Source organism: Cetorhinus maximus, chromosome 23 (assembly GCF_964194155.1).
Source record: "Cetorhinus maximus chromosome 23, sCetMax3.hap1.1, whole genome shotgun sequence".
Classification (NCBI taxonomy): domain Eukaryota; kingdom Metazoa; phylum Chordata; class Chondrichthyes; order Lamniformes; family Cetorhinidae; genus Cetorhinus; species Cetorhinus maximus.
The window spans coordinates 38,147,021-38,161,827 of NC_135901.1; the positions used below are offsets into that span (position 1 = coordinate 38,147,021).

The 14,807-nt window shown below is 42.9% G+C and overlaps 1 protein-coding gene and 1 long non-coding RNA gene across 2 annotated transcripts in view; one reads left to right on the forward strand and one right to left on the reverse strand.

Moving 5' to 3' along the window:
- The window catches only part of LOC144697988 (uncharacterized), a 298,820-nt gene that overhangs the window by 43,725 nt on the left and 240,288 nt on the right, over positions 1-14,807 (forward strand). The gene's annotated exons all lie outside the window — the stretch shown is intronic.
- On the reverse strand, positions 3,345-7,875 carry LOC144697548 (uncharacterized). The gene is made up of 2 exons (XR_013580383.1): positions 7,633-7,875; positions 3,345-5,682 (listed from the first exon to the last, which is right to left on the reverse strand). It is a non-coding gene; the product is annotated as an uncharacterized LOC144697548 (long non-coding RNA).

Genomic DNA, 14,807 nt, shown 5'->3' on the forward strand with positions numbered 1-14,807 from the left:
TGTTAGTTTTCACATGTACACTGACAACACCCAGCTCTCCCTCATCACCATCCCTCTCCATTCCTCCACTGTTACTAAATTATCAAACTGCTTATCCCACATCCAGTACTGGATGAGCTGAAATTTCCTCCAGTTAAAAGTTGGAAAGACCAAAGCCATTGTCTTCAGTCACCACTACAAATTCCGTTCCCTAACTACTGAGTCCATCCCTCTCCCTGGGAACTGTCTGAGGCTGCTCATAATTTCGGTATCATACTTGACCCCAAGATGAGTTTCTGACCACATAACCACACCATCGCTAACACCAGATATTTCAATCTCCATAACGCTGCCTGTCTCCACCCCACCCCCAGCTCATCTGCTGCTCAAACCCTCATCCATGTCCGTGTTACCTTTAGACTTGATGATTCCAATACATTTCTGGCCAACCTCTCACATTCTCCCCGTTCCCACACAGAAACCTGAGATCATCCAAAACTCTGCTGCCCTTGTGCTTTCTCACATCAAGTCCCCTTCACCCATCATCCCTGTGCTCATTGATCTACATTGGCTCCTGGTCAAGCAATGCCTTGATTTTAAAACTCAGAACCCTTTTTACAAATCCCTCCATGGTCTCGTCATTCCCTATCTTTGTAACCTCCAGTCGCACAATCCTCTGAGATATTTGCACTCTTCTCATTCTGGCCTCTGGAACATCCCTGCTTTTAATTACTCCACCATTGGTGGCCGTGCCTACCTATGATGCTCTTAAATCTCCTCCCTAAACCTCTCCACCTCTCTCTCCTGATTAAAGATGTTTGTTAAAATCTGCCTCTCCAATCAAGGCTTTGCTCGTTTACCTTAATATTTCCCTATGTGACTTGGTGTCAGTTTTTCTCTTGATGAAACTCCTCTGAGGAACTTTGGGACATTTTGTCACATTAACTGTGTTTTATAAATACAAGTTGTTGCTGTTTCTAGACAGCCAGTTTGTGCACAGTAAGATTCCACAAAAAGCAATCAAATTAATCCAGTTTTTTTTTAGTGTTGTTCGTTCAAACACGAATGTTGGTCCCACTGCACCAGGAGAACTCCCCTATGGACAGGATGTGGAGTTGTTGAGCTCTCCTGAGCTGAGAGTGGAGCTGATTGAGCTGTCGGGCCTGCAGTGTAACTTGAAGAACAGCTGTCTGGGATCTTTCCTCTTAATTCACTGACTCCCAGCTGAAATTGTTTCTGCAGTAAAATAGTTAAATTTGAATATCAATCCCAATTTAATCTTCGGAGCAAAATCTACAACTTTAAATCAACTGTCGAAGAGAAAGGAATTTCCTGTGTTCATTTATCATCTTTCACACCCTCAGAACATCCCAAAGTGATTTACAGGCAATGATGTATTTTGAAACTAAGAATGAGGAGAGGCAGAATAAACTAAATGGTACAATTTTAAACAGAGTGCAGGAACAGAGTGACCTGTGACTGTATGAACACAAATCTTTGAATGTGAAAGGGCAAGCTGATCAAGCTGTTTAATAAAAAGCTAATGGGGTCCTCAGTTTATTCATGGACTACTAAAGTAAGGCAGTTATCCTGAATCTTTATAAATCACTGATTAATCCTCAGCTGAAATATTGTGTTAAGTTCTGAGCACCACACTTTAGGAAAGATGTCAAGGCCTTGGAGAGGGTGTGGTAAAAATTTCCCAGAATAGTATCAGGGATGAGGGGTTTCAGTTCTGTGGAGAGACTGGAGAAGCTGGGATTGTTCTCTTTAGAGCAGAGAAGATTAAGGAGTTATTGAATAGAGATGTGGACATTGTTGAGGAGTTTTCATCTACACAGGGAGAAATTGTTTTCATTGGCAGGATGGTTGGTAACCACAGAACACAGCTTTAAAATAATTGGCAAAGAATCCAGGATGGAGATGAGGAGAGATTATTTTACTCAGTGAGTTCTGATGATCTGGAACACATTGTCTGAATGACTGGTGGAAGCAGATCCACAAGTAACTTTCTAAAGTGATTTGGACTGATCGATCTTGACGTGTGGGGTCCATGTGTTCATAGAGCGGACTCGGTTGTTATGGCAACACACACTCCCTTTGTTGGTACAGGGGCTTTAGTGTAGCTTTCCACTATTAAACTAACATTAATTGTACATTAGGCCAAACCTACAAACTTGTCTCTTGCAATTCCAGTGAAGAGGAGCATCTGGATGGATCACTTCAAAAAGCTCTTAACTGTCTGATGTAATATTTTTCCCCATAAAAATCATTTATATACCTTGTTTCTCGGGGATGTGTCAATCACTTATTCAATTAACAAGGGACAGATATTCAAGGTAACCCCTCCTATTTCCATCAGAAGCCCATGAGGTCATTTTGTGGCTCATCACTTGCTGGGACATCCTGTTTACCCTTTACTCAGACAGTTGGTTTACGTATGGGTGTTGAGATCCCCCCCCACCCTGTCAAGCTTGTCTTGTTTCAGGGTCTGTGCCAGAGACATGTCCTTGGCAGAGAAACAGGCCTCCCTGTCCTGTGTTTGTCAGCCCAGGAAGCTTTCTTCATGAGAGAGACAGACAGAGAGAGAGGGAGAGAGGGGGAGAGAGAGGGAGAGTAATTGCAATAATATTCAATACATTTCTGAAGATTTTATAAGGTTATTAGACAGTGATTTCTCTCAGATCTCCCCAGCTTGAGAAGGGAAAATCCTTATTGATTTCTCACAACTGATTTCTGACTAACCTCACTATTTCTAAGCTACGAAATTGTTTTCCTAATTTCTTGATGACAAACTATAGATAACATACTAAAGCTACTAGAATGATCAGAATCAGCAACACAAACCCTTGAGCTGCCACCAAGAATAAATGTCAAAACTTTAACCACTAAATGTGATAACTATCGACTGAGATTCATCCTCCCCAACTGCCGATCATCCCACACAATTCTAAATTATTGACATGTCATAAATACATCTGGTTCAAACAGAAGTTCATGCACGGACTTTAAAGATTCCCAAGCTCTCTGTTCACCTGCATCCACCTTGTGGATATTTTCCAACTGATTCTGGACTTTCTTCAACTTAATTTGTCCTTTCTGATCCTCTTTAGAATTCCTACCGAGGATATACTCATAATCCCGGCCCACCTGTTTTCTCTGTCAGACTATCAGTTGTTCCCTGTATTGTGTCAATGCCATTGTATACTATTGGCTTCACTTAGGAACTTCTCCATTTATGTTTAAATAAGACTGTTGCTTCTCAAGCCTATGATCTTCATCACTTCGATCCCACTCCTAACACTACTTGTAAGATTTAGGTTCAGGAGTCACAGATTACTCAAAAAGAGGATCGAGCTCTGAAATGATTTTAAAGTAGTTTATTGAGAAGCAACAGTTTAAATATGATGCGTAATCTAAATAGATACGAAAAACACATGGCGTGTGACAGATGAGAATGGTTTACTGATCCTGGAGGACAATGGACGGATGATGCAGAGTGAGTACTGGTCTCTGTAGTTGGTGGTGACAGTCTCCTCTGAACAGTTAACTGGTGTGAGCCAGATTGTGGGTGTTGGGCTGAAGCCAGTGTGGATCACGTCAATATCTCTGCTCTCGTGAGCCTGTTTTAACCTTTACACAGACAGCTGGTTTACGTATGGGTCATGAGTTCCAATCGTACCAGAGTTAGAAATGTCTTGTTTCAGGGCCTGTGCTGGAGACATGTCCTTGGCAGAGATAACAGGCCTGCCCTGTGTTTGTCAGCCAGCAAGCTGCTATGGAAACAATCTTCATAACAGGAGTGAGCTGTTTCTGTAATATTCCCTAAATTTCTGAAGATTTTATTAAGTTATTAGACAGTGATTTCTTGTGGTCCGTTACTTGGATTGAACTTGTCTCCATTCCCATGCTGAGGGGATTTCTGTACCAGGCGGGAGGAGTAACATTTGGGAACTCTCGATTATCCACCAATTCCCATTCCCCTTCTTTCTGGTGGATAATGGAGGTGTCACTGTGAGTAATGTACAAGTCAGTAAGAATTGTCAGCAAGGATTAATCAGCACTTTCTAATTGGAGATGTTAATCAGTGGAACCTCTCAGATGCTGAATTGTAGAGTTTATACCAAAGATCAATTTAGGATTGAATTAAAAGTTCAGAATCTTGTTGTAAACTAATTTCTGATGAGAGTTCCTGAATTATGGGGTAAGATCAGAGACAGCGGTTCTTAAAGGGACACTGCAGCCCCGAGAGCACAACCAGCTATAGATCCAGAATATTAAACTCCAGCCCAGTTACAGGAATTATTAACATCAGCAGAAACAAACCCCGACTGTCAAAATGAATATGGTTCAGTCTTGGATGTGATTAACAGCAGCAATAACAGCAGAATCCATTCCCTAGATACCAACTCCTTCCCTCTCCTTGGGAACATTCTGAGATTAAACCAGTCTGTTCACAAACTTGGTATTACATGTGATCATGAGATGAGCTTCTGACCTCATATCTTTGCCCTCACTAAGATGGCCTGTTTCCACCTCCGTAATATCACCCGACCTCACCCTGTCTCAGTGCATCTGCTGCTGAAACCCTCGTCGCTGCCGTTGTTACCTCCAGACTCGACTATTCCAATACACTCCTGGCTGGTCACCCAGATTCTCCCCTCCATAAACTTGAAGCCATCCAAAAGTTTGCTTTCTGTGCCTTCACTCACAGCGAGGCCCGTTCCCGTAACATCCCTCTGCTTCCTGACCTGCCTTGGCTCCCGGTCAAGCAACAACTTGATTTTAAAATTCTCATCCTTGTGAACTCGCTGGTGTGCCAGCAGCTGGGATGACCGAGTGAATCCCTTCCCACACTCAGAGCATGTGAATGGCTTCTCCCCGGTGTGAACTCGCTGGTGTGTCCGCAGTGCAGATGACTGAGTGAAGTTGTTTCCACACTCAGAGCAGGTAAATGGCCTCTCCCCGGTGTGAACTCGCTGGTGTGCACTGAGGTTGGATGAGGACCTGAATCTCTTTCCACAGGAAGTACAGCTGAACGGCCTCTCCCCAGTGTGAATTCGCTGGTCCTTCAGCAGGTCAGAGGACCCAGTGAATCCTTTCCCACATTCAGGGCAGGCGAATGGTCTCTCCCCAGTGTGAACTGGCTGGTGTCTTAGTAGGCTGGATAACTGTGAATCGCTTCCCACACTCCGAGCAGGTGAACGGTTTCTCTCCAGTGTGTAACCGCTGGTGTGCTAGCAGTTGGGATGATTGAGTGAATCCCTTCCCACACTCGGGCCAGGTGAATGGTCTCTTCCCAGTGTGACTGCGTCGATGGGTTTCCACATGGGAAGGACAATCAAATCCTTTCCCACAGTCCTCACATTTCCATGGTTTCTCCATGGTGCATGTGTCCCCGTGTCTCTCCAGGTTGGATGACCAGTTGAAGCCTCATCCACACAGAGAACACGTATACAGTGAAAGCTCTTTCCACAGCCAGTTCACTGGAACACTCTCACTCGGGTGTGTGTGTGTCTCAGTGCTTTTCCAGTCACACGGATGTTTGAAATATTTTCCCACAGACAGAAAAGACAAACATTTCTCCCTCCACATTCAAAGGCCGATGATATTCAGGTCCTGATGAATCAAGCGAACTCTGTCAGATCTTGATGTGATGTTTGGATTGAGTTTCCCGTCAGCAATTCCTCCCCTTCTAATTCTCTGTAAAAGGAGTTTACAAAAGTCATCACTCTCAGTACAGGAGAGAAATTCAGAACAGACAATTCTAGTTTCTATGGAACATTTTTTCCTCTCTTGTTCATCCAAAGCTGCAAATCCCTGTCCCACACACTCTCCTTCCCCCGTGCTGAAATCCAAACAGAGATTTGGATAATTCTTTCTGTATTTTTTTATCAAAATTCTACAACTGGAGATAACAATATGTTTGATCATTCACTTCAGTCATTACTCGTGACAAAACAGTAATCTGAAACCCCCTGACCGACCATACAGAATAGCAGACGTTAACCTTGTGTCCAAAACTTACTGTGTGGAGATTTAATGAGCGATCATGAAGGTGGTTTCTCCAAACCTCCCAGGGTTTCCTTCCTTCCTTCTCTCCCTCTCTAACTGAGTTAAACCTGGGATCAGTCTCATGGCCCATTCTGGTTCCTGCTTCTCTTCCTGATGACCAATTCACCCCAATTAAACACTGAGAAGAATGAAGACACTGTTTTCAGTCCCTGCTCCAATCTCCATTCTCTAGATACAAACTCCATCCCTCTCCCTGGGAACAGGCTGAGATTAAACCAGTCTGTTCACAACCTCGGTGTTACACTTGATCTCGAGATGAGCTTCTGACCTCATATCTGTGCCATCACTAAGATGGCCTGTTTCCACCTCCGTAACATCACCCGACCTCACCCTGTCTCAGTGCATCTGCTGCTGAAACCCCCATCGCTGCCATTGTTACCTCCAAACTTAACTATTCCTGGCTGGTCTTCCACATTCTACCTTCCATAAACTTGAAACCATCCAAATGTCTGCTGTCTGTGTCTTCACTCACAGCGAGGCCCATTCCCCTAACACCCCTCTGCTTCCTGACTAGTCTTGCCTCCTGGTCAAGCAACAACTTGATTTTAAAATTCTCATTCTTATTTTCAAATCTTTCCATGGCCTCATTCCTTCCTATCTCTGAAATCTCCTCCAGCTCCACAACCCTCCGAGATATCTGCACTGCTTTAATTGTGGCATCTTGTACATTCCTGGTTTTAATCGCTCCACCATTAGTGACCATACCTTCAATATCCAAGTTCTAAAATTCTCTCCTTACACCTCTCCCTCTGTCAACCACACTTTCCTCCTTTAAGACAATTGAGAATTATAAAAAGAGACATTCTGTCAAAACTTTTTATCTTAATTCATCAGGTTAGATGCAAGAATACCAAATTTCAAAGATTATCAATTAGGCTCGTAATGTAGCCCACTTACACTTTCTAGAAGCTACATATATTCATACACAGGGACCTGTCCTCTGCAGGCAGAAAGAACATGTCTAGGCATGGGGCCTTTTGTTAAATTAAACAAAAGCACAGGGTATGATAGCTCCCTGCTGTATTCTCCATACCAATGACCAGAACTGACTGTCCAGCAAATCTGCACCCTTTTCTCATGCAGTATAAATTGTTGTTCCCTTTGAAATTTGGAGTTCTTGTGTCTCTCCTGATGAGTGTAAATCGAAAAGCTTTGACAGCTTGTCCCTTTTTTCAGTAATGCTCAAGTTCTGTACAACCAAGCGACTTTTTAAGACTCTCCTTAGAGCTCTTTGCCCCAGCTTTTGGTCATCTGCCCTAATATCTCTTTATGTGTCTGGGTGTCACACTTTGTTTTATAATTTCCCTGTGAAGCTCACTGGGATGATTTATGATGTTAATAGAAGTTGTTGTTGTTTCTGACTGTTACCCTGATCTCCTGATTTACAACAACCCATTGATCTCACACCAAACTCTGTCTCTGATTTATTGACCCTCCTGCGGGTCATTCATCCGGGTTTGCAGCCTCTGTAAAGATGGCGCCCACGCATGCTCCCTGTTGGACATTGCCCGCTAAAAAGATGGCGGCCGCACATGCGCTCTGATGTTCATTGCCACCTACAAAGATGGCAGTCGTTACCTCGGGCCTATTTCCGAAAACAGGCCTCAGCCGCCGTCCCGCTTCGTGAAACGCGGGACCGATGCTTCCGTATTGAGGGTTCTGTGCAGACACCGTGAGTTTATAAAGGCTCCTAACGCACCCGCCACCCCTATCTCTGATCATGGATGTATTTTTGTTTCTGGATCCTCACTCGGTGTTTCCAAAACTCGCAATTTAAATCCGCTCGCTCGAGCTCTCTCACCGCCTGTCTCCTCGGAATGCGCATGCTCCAACTCACAATGATTGACGGCGGGCCGGAACCAATAGGAAGAGGGGGCGGTGCCGGACGATCTTGGGGGCGTGGCCGGTCCTCCGACCAATCGGAATGGGGGGGAGGGCCGGGCTGGAAGTAAAGCATGCGCACTGTGGCTGCTGGATCGGGATGACGGCGGTGGCATTGAAAGTCCAGCGGGTGAGAAATAGCAGAGTGCAGGAGGGGAATGGAGCCGGAGGGTGGACTGGGAGGGTTCACAAACACCCGGTGTAGGACTCAAAACCCGGATTAGAAACTCCCAGAGCCGAGTTTACACCGAGTGTTTGAATACTCCTTTTACAGGAGTTTAGAAGGGGAGGATTTACACACAGCAAACTCAAACCCAGAGAAATGTTTGTCTCTTAATTTCTATCCTGGACCAACAGGGATGGATTTTTTCATAATCTCCTTTTTGCAAGGTATTAAATGGGAAGGATTTTCAAAATCAAACCAAACATCACATCAAGATCTGACAGAGTTACTCGATTCATCAGGACCTGAATCTTTTTCCTATTCATTCAGGGGATAAGGGCTTCGCTGGCTGGGCCAGCATTTATTGCCCAGCCCTAGTTGCCCTTGAGAAGGTGCTGATGAGCTGCCTTCTTGAACCGCTGCAGTCCATGTGGTGTAGGTACACCCAAAGTGCTGTTAAGATTTTTACCCAGCAACAGTGAAGGAACGGTAATATATTTCCAAGTCAGGATGGTGAGTGACTTGGAGGGGAACTTCCAGGTGGTGGTGTTCCCATCTACCTGCTGCCCTTGTACTTCTAGATGGTGGTAGTCTTGAGTTTGGAAGGTGCTGTCGAAGGAGCCTTGGTGAATTCCTGTAGTGCTTCGTGTGGATGGGTGCCAATCAAGTGGGCTGCTTTGTCCTGCACGGTGTCAAGCTTCTTGAGTGTTGTGGGAACTGCACTCATCCAGGCAAGTGGGAGCATTCCATCATACTCTTGACTTGAGCCTTGTAGGTGGTGGACAGGCTTTGGGGAGTCAGGAGGTGAGTTACTCGTCGCACGATTCCAAGCCTCTGGCCTGCATTTTGGAAACTCCTTTTACCTCGGAAGGCTGCAGTCATTCTCTGCTGTTTTCTCCTTCCTGCCAAAGTGAACAACTTCATATTTTCCCACATTATGCTCCATCTAACATATTTTTGCCCACTCACTCAACTTATCTATATCTGTCTCAGACTCCTTACATGTGACTCCAGACACACAATTGTGGTTGACTCTTAAATACCCTGTGAACAAGGGCAATTAGGGATGGGCAATAAATGCTGGCTTAGCAATGCCCACATCCCATGAATGAATAAAAAAAAGAGTGCAGTGTCTGGGGAAGATGTTGGGCAATGGGAGGGACAGGGGCAGGACAGGCAGAAGGCCCTCGTTCCCTGCTGGAACCATTCTGATTCTCTCTCGAGTGCTAATTAATTGTGTAAATAAAGGAAAAGCCATCCAAACACATCCATGTTCTCTTATTTCCGTTCATTTGTCAGCCTTCTGCATTCTCCAATCAGAAATGGAACAAAAACTGAGCCAAGTTGGCGACATAATTTCATTCTGGTATTTGTCTCTCCTGAGGAGTCTGTCACTCTCGTTGTATATGTGTGTGTGTTCCTCTGATTCCGAGGGGGTGAACACGTTTTTACCAGCACAAACTTTATTCACATTAGTTGTGCAGCTTCATATTAAAATGTTACAGAGAAATATCAGGATGAAATTTGCTAGAGGAGTTTGTCCCTTTCTCTGTATGGACTACAACAACAACTTATATTTTCATACAAACATACAAAATAGGATCAGAAGTAGACTATTCAGCCCATCGTACCTGCTCCGCCATTCAGTAAGATCAGGGCTGATCTGTCTGTATCACTGATTCCACATTCCCATCTATCCCCGATAACCTTTGATTCCCTAGCCGAACGAGAATCTATCTACTTCTGCCTCAAAAATATTCGATGCCACCGCCTTCTGAGGCAGAGGGTTCCAAAGTCACACGACCTTCTGAGAAAAAATATTCCCCTCATCTCTGTCCTAAAATGGCGACTCCTAATTTTAAAACAATGCCTCCTAGTCCTGGACTTACCCACATAGGGAAACATCCTTTCAACATCCACTTTGTCAATGCCATTCAGGATCTTATATACTTCAACGAAGTCACCCCTCTCTTCTAAACTCCAGTGGAAACAAGCCCAGCCTGTCCAGCCCATCCTCATAAGACAACCCACTTACTCCAGATATCAATCTGGTACTTCCTTAAATAAGGAGACCAAAACTGCAAACATTATTAGAGGTGCGGTCTCACCTGTATAACTGAAGCATAATTGCTTACTTTTATGTTCAATCCTTCTGTCTTAAAGGATAGCATTCCATTAGCCTTCTTGATTACATGGTGTACCTGAATACTAACTATTTGTGACTCATGCACTCGAACACCTAGATCCCCCTACACCTCGGAATGCTGCAGTCACTCTCCGTTTAAGTAATACTCAGCTTTTTTCTTCTTCCTGCCAAAGTGAACAGCTTCACATTTTCCCACATTATATTCCATCTGCTATATTTTTGCCCACTCACTCAATTTATCTATATCTGTCTACAAACGCCTTACATCTTCTTCACAACATACTTTCCTACCTCTCTTTCTGTCATCTGCAAATTTAGCTACCATGCCTTCATTCCCCACATCTAAGTCATTGATGTAAATTGTAAAAAGTACACTCAGTACACTCCTGCAGGACTCCACTCATCACATCCTGCCAATCAGGCAAAGACCCATTCATGCATACACTCTGTTTTCTGCCAGCCAGCCAATCTTCTGTCCAGGCTAATATGTTACCCTCCACACCATGAGCTCTCATTCTCTGAAATAACCTTTGACGTGGCACCTTATCCAATGTTTTCTTGAAATCCAAGTACAGTACATACTGAAATATTTGTTAATTTCATCCACCATTTCCTTATTATCTACTCTTAATTCCCCATTCTCACTCTCTGGTGGACCAACACTCACTTTACCTGCTCTTTTCCTGTTTAAATACCTGTAGAAAATCTTGCTGTCCATTTTTCACTTCAAAACCTTGTGAGCATATTATCAAAATGTTCTCATCTTATGTGTGAGGAAAAATTGCATTATTCTTGTTTGCTGTTCAATATTAACCACATTTATTTCCTTTCAGCAATGTGACATTTGCACTTCCCCAGGCCTTGAATGATATTCTGCAAAATGAGCCGCTGTGGAGAAAGAGATGAAAACTGGGATGAATTGCTGCAAGATAGTTAACATATCTGTGAAGTGTTGAATGACCTGCTAATGTGCTATGTTATTTTTATGATTCTAATGTCTGATCAATTTCTCTGCCCCATGGCTGTTTTTCAGCTGAATTGTACTTCCATAGAACAAGGTCCTGAAATGCAATAAGACTTCATGATTTGATATTCTCAGTAGGTCCCTGTCGTTTTGCACATTGGTTCTGTAGTGTAATTTTTAATCACGTACATGCGAAAGGACCCAGCCTGGAACCGGGAAGAAACATTATCTAAGCTTACTCAGCTAAGTGTGAGGAAAATTCCAGAATTTGCGCTTGTTGCTGACTATTAACTGTACATAGTATGTGACAGCCAGATGACATTTTCTCTGTCCTCTGTCTCAAAATGCATTCAGCAAAATTGGAAAGGCTGAATTTGACTAGGCACAAGTTTATTCAGTCAACAACAAGAATTAATGGGGTTACAAATTGAAATTAACAATTACTTCACATCTCAAAGATATATATTGGTGTGGTTCTAAAGACAGACGCAAGCAATACGAGGAAGTGGCAGAGATGGTGTATAACCCCTTTGTATCAGTCTTCATGATAGATCTTTATTCCTTCATGAGCATCGCTGGCCAGCATTTGTTGTCCATCTGCATTTGCCCTGCTGAGTGACTTGCTAGACAATTTCCGAGGGAAGTTTAGATTCAACCACATTGCAGTGCATCTGGAGTAACATATAGGCCAGGGAAGGACGACAGCAGATTTACTTCCAGAAAGGACTGGTGAACCAGATGGGTTTTTACAACAATCAATGATTGTTGCCTGGTCACCATTGCTGAGAATATAATGGAGACATGCTTGATCAGGATAGATATCTATTGTAAATTTGACATGAAATAAATTGCTTAAATAAATAATGTTTATTTCGAAAGATGTATAAGGAATCCAAATCCAATTCTCCATGTCATCGGGTCATGAAATATTTGTTAATTAAAGCAAACTTCATGGATTCTGCAGAAACTCCTTCTTCACAAGAGAAGTGGACAGTTACTTGAGAGGGGGGAAATTCTAATTCATGGAAAGAAAGAAGGAAATTGGGACTAATTGGAAAGATCTTTGTAAAAAGCTGGCATTGGCACAATGGTTGGAATGTCCCCTTACAATGTTGTGCCATTTGATGATGACATTGTTGATCAGTCTGTCTCCAGCATTCCTAATGAGAACAGACAAATTCCATTTCTTCAAAACAAAGACCCAAAGTGCTGCTGCATGACGGGACAATTTAACATTATAGCTGGGTGCCTTTTCAGGATAGAGGATGCAAGTAACATCCCAGAAATAGCTGTAAATCAGGAAATGGAAGTCAGGGATGAGCTCAAGAAAATTACCATCACCAAGGAAACGGTACTGAGCAAATTGTTGGAGCTTCAGACAGAAAAATCCCGGGTCCTAATGTACCTCATCCTCGCATCTTAAAAAAAAGTGTCCAATGAGATTGTTGATGTATTGGTTTTAATTTTCCAAAATTCCATAGATTCGTGGAAGGTTCCATGAGTTTGGAAAGTAGCGAATGTAACTCTTTTGTTCAAAAAGAGAGGGAGACAGAAAGCAAGAAACTACAGGCCAGTTAGCTCTTAATCTATCATAGGGAAAATGTTAGACCCTATTATTCGTGATGTTATAGCAGGAAACTTAGAAAAATTCAAGGTAATCAGGCAGAGTCAACATGGTTTTGTGAAAGGGAAATCATGTTTAACCAATTTATTGGAGTTCTTTGAAGTAACATGCGCTGTGGATAATGGGGAACCAGTGGATGTACTGTACTTAGGTTTCCAGAAGGCATTTGATAATGGGCCACATCAAAGATTATTGTGGAAAATAAAAGTTAATCATGTAGGGGGTAACATGTTAGCATGGATAGAAGATTGGGTAGCGAACTGGAAACACAGAATAGACATAAATGTGTCATTTTCTGGTCGGCAGGGTGTGATGAGTGGTGTGCCACAGGGATCAGTGCTGGGGGCTCAACCTTTTACAATTTATATAAATGAATTGGATGGAGGGACCAATGTATGTTTGCTAAATATGCTGATGATTCAAAGATAGGTAGGAAAGTAAGATGTGAAGAGGACATAAGAAGAGAAAATGTGAAATTGAGCATTTTGGCAGGAGGAATAAAAAAGAAGCACATTAACTAAACGGTGAGAGATTGCAGGGTTCTGAGATGTAGAGAATCTGGGAGTCCTAGTGCACGAATGGCAAAAGGTTAGTATGCAGGTACAGAAAGTAGTTAGGAAAGCTAATAGAATGTTATTGTTGATTGTAAGGGGAATACTTCAGTTATACCTGGCATTGGTGAGGTCACATTGAGGGTATTGTGTACAGTATTGGTCTCCTGATTTAGATCATGAGACCATAAGACGTAGGAGCAGAAGTAGGCCATTCGGCCCATCGAATCTGCTCCGCCATTCAATGAGATCATGGCTGAACTGATAATCCTCAACTTCACTTTCCTGCCTATTCCCCATAACCCTTGATTCCCTTAGTCATTAAAAATCTGTCTATCTCAGCCTTGAATATGCTTAATGACCTAGCCTCTACAGCCCTCTCCAGTGAAAAATTCCACAGTTTCACTACCCTCTGAGAGAAGAAATTCTTCCTCTTCTTTGTTTTAAATGGGTTTATGCCCTCAGGTCCTGGACGTTCCCACAAGGGGAATCAACCCCTCAGCATCTACCCTGTCAAGCCCCCTAAGAATCTTTTGTGTTTCAATAAGGTCGCCCCTTATTCTTCTAAACTCCAATGAGTACAGGCCCAACCAACTAAAGCTCTCCTCATAAGAAAATCCCTCCATACCCAGGATCAATCTAATAAACCTTCTCTACACTGTTTCCAATGCCACATATCTTTCCTTAGATAAGGGGACCAAAATTGTTCATAGTATTATAGGTGTGATTTAACTAGTGCCTTGTATATTTTTAACAAGACTTCCCTATTTTTGTATTCCATTCCCTTTGAAATAAAGGCCAACATTTCATTTGCCTTCTCTATTAACCGTTGAACTTGTATGTTAGCTTTTTGGGATTAGTGCAGAAGGACTCCCAAATCCTTCTGTGCTGCTGCCTTCTGCAGTCTTTCTCCATTTAATTAATATTCAGCTCCTCTATTCTTCCTGCCAAAATGCATAACCTCACATTTTCCAGCATTACATTCCATCTGCCAAGTTTTTGCCCACTCATTTAACTTGTCTATATCCCTCTGTAGACTCCTTGTGTCACCCTCACCATTTGCCTTCCCACCTATTAAAAACTTGGCAATAGTACACTCACTTCCCTCATCTAAGTCATTAACATGAAGTTTAAATAATTGAGGCCCCAGCACTGATTCCTGTGGCACTCCACTAGTTACAGGTTGACATCCTGAAAATGCCCCCCTTATCTCAACTCTTTGTCTTCTATTTTTTAGCCAATCCTCCATCCATGCTAATATACTACCCCCAATGCAATGGGTTCTTATCTTATTTAGTAGCCTTATGTGTGGTACCACATCGAACGCCTTTTGGAAATCCAAATATATTACATCTAGTTGTTTCCCTTTATCTATCCTGCTTCTTACCACCCCGAAAAATTCTAATAAACATGTTAGGCAAGAT